This window comes from Nicotiana attenuata, chromosome 3 (genome assembly GCF_001879085.1).
Source record: "Nicotiana attenuata strain UT chromosome 3, NIATTr2, whole genome shotgun sequence".
NCBI lineage: Eukaryota > Viridiplantae > Streptophyta > Magnoliopsida > Solanales > Solanaceae > Nicotiana > Nicotiana attenuata.
The window spans coordinates 3,530,901-3,536,900 of NC_031991.1; positions in this window are offsets into that span (position 1 = coordinate 3,530,901).

A 6,000-nucleotide genomic window follows, 5' to 3' on the forward strand; every position below is an offset into this window, starting at 1 on the left:
TTGGCGGTATCGGAAATCGCGGTAAGTGGTGTCCTAGTTCGAGAAGAGCAAGGTACGCAATTTCCCGTTTATTATGTAAGTCAAACCTTAGGAGAGGCAGAAACTAGATATCCACACTTAGAAAAATTGGCACTTGCACTGATAAGCGCTTCGAGAAAGTTAAAACCATACTTTCAATGTCACCCCATATGTGTGTTAACCACTTACCCACTTCGTAATATTTTGCACAAGCCCGAGCTATCGGGCTGACTGGCTAAATGGGTCGTCGAGCTCAGCGGGTACGATATCGAATATCAACCCCGCACGGCCATCAAGTCTCAAATTTTAGCTTACTTCGTGGCATTTCACGCCAACCCTCATACCCAAAGTTGAAAAGGAACTCTTGTTAAAAACGGGCACATCATCAGGGGTATGGACCCTTTTCACAGATGGTGCTTCCAATGTGAAGGGGTCCGGGATAGGCATCGTTTTAAAGTCGCCCACATGTAGCACTATTAGGCAGTCTATCAAAACTTATAGGTTGACTAACAATGCGGCCGAGTACGAGGCTATGATTGCAAGTCTCGAGCTAGCTAAAAGCTTGGGGCAGAAGTCATTGAAGCCAAGTGTGACTCTTTATGGTGGTGAACCAAGTAAATAAAAGCTTTGAAGTTCGAGAGGATAGACTTCAAAGGTATTTGGACAATCTGCAGGTAACTTTGCACCGCTTCAAGGAGTGGACTTTAGACCATGTACCTCGAGAACAAAACATGAGGCCGATGTACTTGCAAATTTGGGATCATCGGTCGAGGAAGACGAGATCAGCCCGGGGACTGTCGTCCAACTATCGAGATCTGTGATCGAGGAGGGTCATGCCGAGTAAACTCTACAAGCTTGATCTGGGATTGGAGGAATAAATATATCGAATATTTGAAGAACGGAAAGCTCCCATCGGACCCTAAAGAGTCGAGGGCCCTTCGAACCAAAGCTGCTCGATTCACATTGGATGAAGATGGAACATTATATAGAAGGACATTCGATGGACCATTGGCGGTATGTTTAGGGCCGGGGGACACCGATTATGTTTTACGAGAGGTCCATAAAGGCACTTGTGGGAACCACTCCGGCGCCGAATCTTTGATTCACAAAATCATTAGAGCAGGGTACTACTGGGATAGCATGGAAAAATACACTGAGGAGTTTGTTCGAAAATGTGACAAATGTCAAAGGTTTGCACCCATGATCCATCAGCCCGGAGAGCAATTTCATTCAGTCCTATCCCTATGGCCATTCATGAAAAGGGGGATGGATATCGTCGGCCCTCTTCCAACGGCCCCAGGTAAAGCTAAATTCATTTTGTTTAAGACTGACTACTTTTCTAAATGGGTGGAGGCACAGGACTTCGAGAAAGTTAGAGAAAAAGAAGTTATAGACTTCATCTGGGATCACATCGTGTGTCGATTCGGGGTACCTGCCAAAATCGTATGCGACAACGGAAAGCAATTCATCGGCAACAAGGTAACGGAGTTCCTTGAAGAACACAAAATAAAAAGGTTCTTATCGACGTTGTATCACCCAAGCAGAAATGGACAGGCCGAATCGACGAACAAGACTATCATTTAAAACTTAAAGAAAAGGTTGAATGACGCTAAGGGGAAAAGGAGAGAAGTTCTACCCAAAGTCCTTTGGGCGTATCAAATGACATCGAAGTCCAGCATGGGGGCAACCCCGTTCTCCTTAGTATATGGCTCCGAGGCCTTAATTCCAGTCGAGGTCGGGGAACCTAGCATCAGATTTTGACATGAAACAGAGGAATCAAATCACGAGGCTATGAATACCAGCCTCGAACTATTGGATGAAAAACGAGAAGCTGCGCTTGTTCGGATGGCTGCACAGAAGAAAAGAATCGAGAGATATTATAATAGAAGAGCCAACCTTCGCCACTTCGAAATCGGGGACTTAGTTCTAAGGAAAGTCACCCTCAATACTCGAGACCCAAACGAAGGGAAACTAGGCCTAAATTGGGAAGGACCATATCGGGTCCTCGGTATCATCGGAAAGGGATCTTACAAACTTGGCACAATGGAGGGTGAACAATTGCCAAACAATTGTAATGTATCACTACTCAAACGATATTATTGCTGAGGCATGACTTTATCCCTTTTCCATTTATATTTAGTACTAACTTATTGCAGGTGTTCGATCGAAGACGTCGAGAAAACTCTTCAACACGAAGACCTTAGGTTTTAAAGCACGCGTTGCACTCTTTTTCCCTTAGATCGGTTTTTATCCAAATGGGTTTTTTCGGCGAGGTTTTTAACGAGGCAACAATTATGTGCTACCTGAGGAAATTTCAACAATATCCAAGGCTTCTTTACATCCAACCTTGAATACTGGGGGGCATCACCCTCGGATATTATATTTTCAAGAAAAATACTTCATGTCAAAGGGCCTCGATAGGGAAACTTTGTAGTGGGCCAAACTGTCGAATGAACCATGTCCACATAGATTAGTCGAGCCCCGATGGCAAAACATGTACGCATGTATGAATTATTTAATGAAACACTCTTTTTATATCAAACACTTTGTGTCTCAAAGAAAAGTTGCTACTATACGAGCTCCATACTTATGATTTTGCGAAATGGCTCAAGGGCCAGGCACAAAGATACCTCGAACGCTTGGAGACTATCGTCGACATTCAACATATTCGAGTTATTTAAACTCGAATTCGTAAGACCTCAAAGAGGTGCCCCTCGATCTATAGGCCAAGGCCATCTTTCTCAGGGATTAACACCTCGAACAAGTTCGAAGTGTTATTGGGAAATAAGCCCAAGAGGCATACATAAAGGCTACAGCCAAATTCATGCGGCTCGGAGACGTACGAACCCCGCAATCAAAATAGGCCTTCGAATTCTTTAAAAAACCGGTTAAAAAAGGCTACCCTTGGCAAATAATAAAAAGAGCTTCGATAAAACCAGCCTTTGAAAAACCTTAAGAGGTATCAAATTACCTTAACACAAACGTGCTAATGCACAAAAAGCAGAAGGGTTTCAATCGACATCGAACCCTCAAAAAACCCAATGGGTAAAAAATACATGCTAAGGCATAAAGAAATTTTCGCCAAGTATTTTAAGGCATAAGAGGGGAATAGTAGCCATCTGTTAGAGGTGATAACGGCCCGATCTAAAGAAGCCTAAGGGCCAATACACTTAGAGTTCAAGATCTTGTTCTCATTCCATCCGAACCCAATGGTTCGATTTTCCCGAGCCTAAATAAATAATAACTTGATTATGGCTCGAGGACTCACCGTTATCCGACACAAACCCTTAAGGTTCTATGCTTCAAAGTTCGAACCTTATTCGAACTCGACTATGGTAACTTCGAGGAAGCCACCCGAGACAAAGTCTCGAACACACCGTTTAAAGCATAAGAGTGTGCTAAAAATTCTACAAGGCAAAGAACATGCTTATAAAGATCGGGAAGGCATTCAAAAGAAACTTTCTTTTATATATTTGAAAAAAGATATGTACAAGAGACCGACAGAGGTCTTATAAAAAGAAAAAGAAAAAATCCTAACTATGCCCGGGGCTGGTTTCTCCCTCGGGAGAAACTTTTCCTTTGGTCCCTTCGTCGTTGTTAGACCCACCTTGGCTGCCTTCATCATCATCGTCGTCATCAGAGGAGACAAGAAATCTAGCATCAGCTTCGAGCGCCTTAGCTTGAGCTATCTCTTCAGAGAGGTCATAACCTTGAGCATGAATTTCCTCGAGGGTCTCCCTCCGGGATTGTCACTTGGCCAAATTATTGCTCCATCGCCCTCGATCGGAAGACTCCCTTAGCTGCGTTTAAGTAGCCTCAGCATCGGCCAAGTATATGGCTATGGATTTGTCAGCCGAGATCTTTGTCTCCCCGACCTCTGCCTTGGCCTCGGCAAGCTTGACCTCGAGCTCGTCGATCCTTTTGTCTTGGGCCAAACTTTTCTTTTTAGCGCCCCGAAGTAGGGCCTCGCCAATGACAGTTTGGCCAAAGCAGTCTCTTTCTCCGCAGCAAGGCGGTCCATGTTCTCCTTCCATCGATCATAATCAGCTTTGATTTGATCGACTTCCCCTCAGAGCAGCTCGATCCTTTCCAGCTTTTGCTGCAACTGAGATACTGAAGTGTTAGCCTTCACAGTTGGGTCGAGTAGACCGTACTCTTTCAAAGTGATAGTTACCTGCTTTTCTAGCTCGGCCTCATCCTTACGAGCCTTGGCCAAGTCTGCCCGAAGGTCCCTGAGCTCCTCCTCCTTTTGACCGCAAAGGAGCTTCAAAGCATTCCTCATCTCCAAGATCTTCTGGAGCTCGGCCTCACATTGGTTCAGGTCGGCCCTAAACTTGGTGAAAGACTACACAAACAGAAAGATACAAGTTAGGATAAATGGAGAAGAAGGAAAAGAAAATTGTAACAAAGGGAATTAATACTTACTCGAGATAAAAGGCGTTAGGCCTCTTCGAAAGGGTGGATGCGTCATTGAGATCAGCGGCATCATCAACCTTGGTAAAGTGATCCCTGTCGCGCCCCCTTCTTCCTCGCGGAGTCCGGGTTTCAACATTCATAGGGAACAACTCATTTCTTTTTGGGAATTGGGTATGTAATTTGAAGAGCCGCCACCTAATGGATTTAAGGTGCGTTAGGTCACCTAAAGCAAGCGACTCATAAAACCGGTTTGCATTACCAGAGATTGGGTAAGGGCTCGATATAACCTTGAGAGGAAGGTTTAGGCACCCCTCGCGGTCCACAACGGTGGGTCCTGGCTGAACTCAAATTATGTGAATTAGTCTTATAAACAAATAAAGCAAATTAGAAAAATTGATATTATATTTAAAACAAGGAGTAAAGAGGGGTCCTAGGTTTTTTAGCCTAGAGGATCACTTCTGTACAATGTTTGGTAATCGTCCCCAAGTTGGGGTGCTACACATAGCATTAGCGCACAGGTCATCATATCCTTTACTACCCAATTACCCTCCCCTTAGTGGTTACATAAGCGATTCTAATTAAACGTACTCTATGCGTGCATTACCCGTCCCTTTCTTATGGCCCTGGAGGTATTTAGGACCTCTAATTAAGGCAGTTCTAGACTCTCCTAAGGTGTTTAAAAGGAGAAAATATAAGCGACAAGCAAAAACAAATAGGACATTCACATAAAGGGGCAATTAAAGGCTCACTTTTACCTCCTCACACAAGCAGACAATAGCACGTCTCAAACAACAAGATTTCAGATATTTCAAAGGGTCCTAGAGCAGGATATCTAAGTGAGCATGACAAATAGAATATATACAACATTGTGTTAAAGCGAAGCAATAGAGACCTAATCAGTTTGCCTACTGATTTTAGGGCTTGCTGAATCTGGACAATTCACAAATAACAAAAGCACAGTTTTACAGTTTGCAGGATTTTAGTCGCCCTACAGGCTTGCCTAGGCGTGTATCAGTGATGTCCTATGAACATGGTACCTAGTCATTAATCAGAAGTACAATAAACCAGTAAACAATTTTAAGCAGGCAGTTTGGTTCATTAGATCCTATAGGCATGCTGTCTAGGTGTAGAGACTGATTTTAAACTTATAGACAATGGTAGCTAAATGCAGAAATTGGTTTTAAAAACTTATAGGCATAACATCTAAATGCAGCAATTAGTTTTAAAACCTTATTTGCATGCAGAAAACTGATTTAAACTGTGTTGGCATGCAAAGACTGATTTTAAATTTACAGGCATGATGTCTAGAATGCAAGATTGATTTTAAACCCTATAGGCATGGTTTCTATGTGCTAAATATGCTGAAATCCTATTAGCATGAATTCTAAGTGCAAAAATTGATTTAAAACTTATAGGCATGGTATCTAAAATGCAGGATTGATTTTAGCACCTATAGGCATGGTATCTAAATGCACATAATCAGACAAACATCACAATAACTCATAGGCATGGTTTCTAAGTGTAGGAACTGATTAAACTCTATAGGCATGTCATCTACCCATTCCC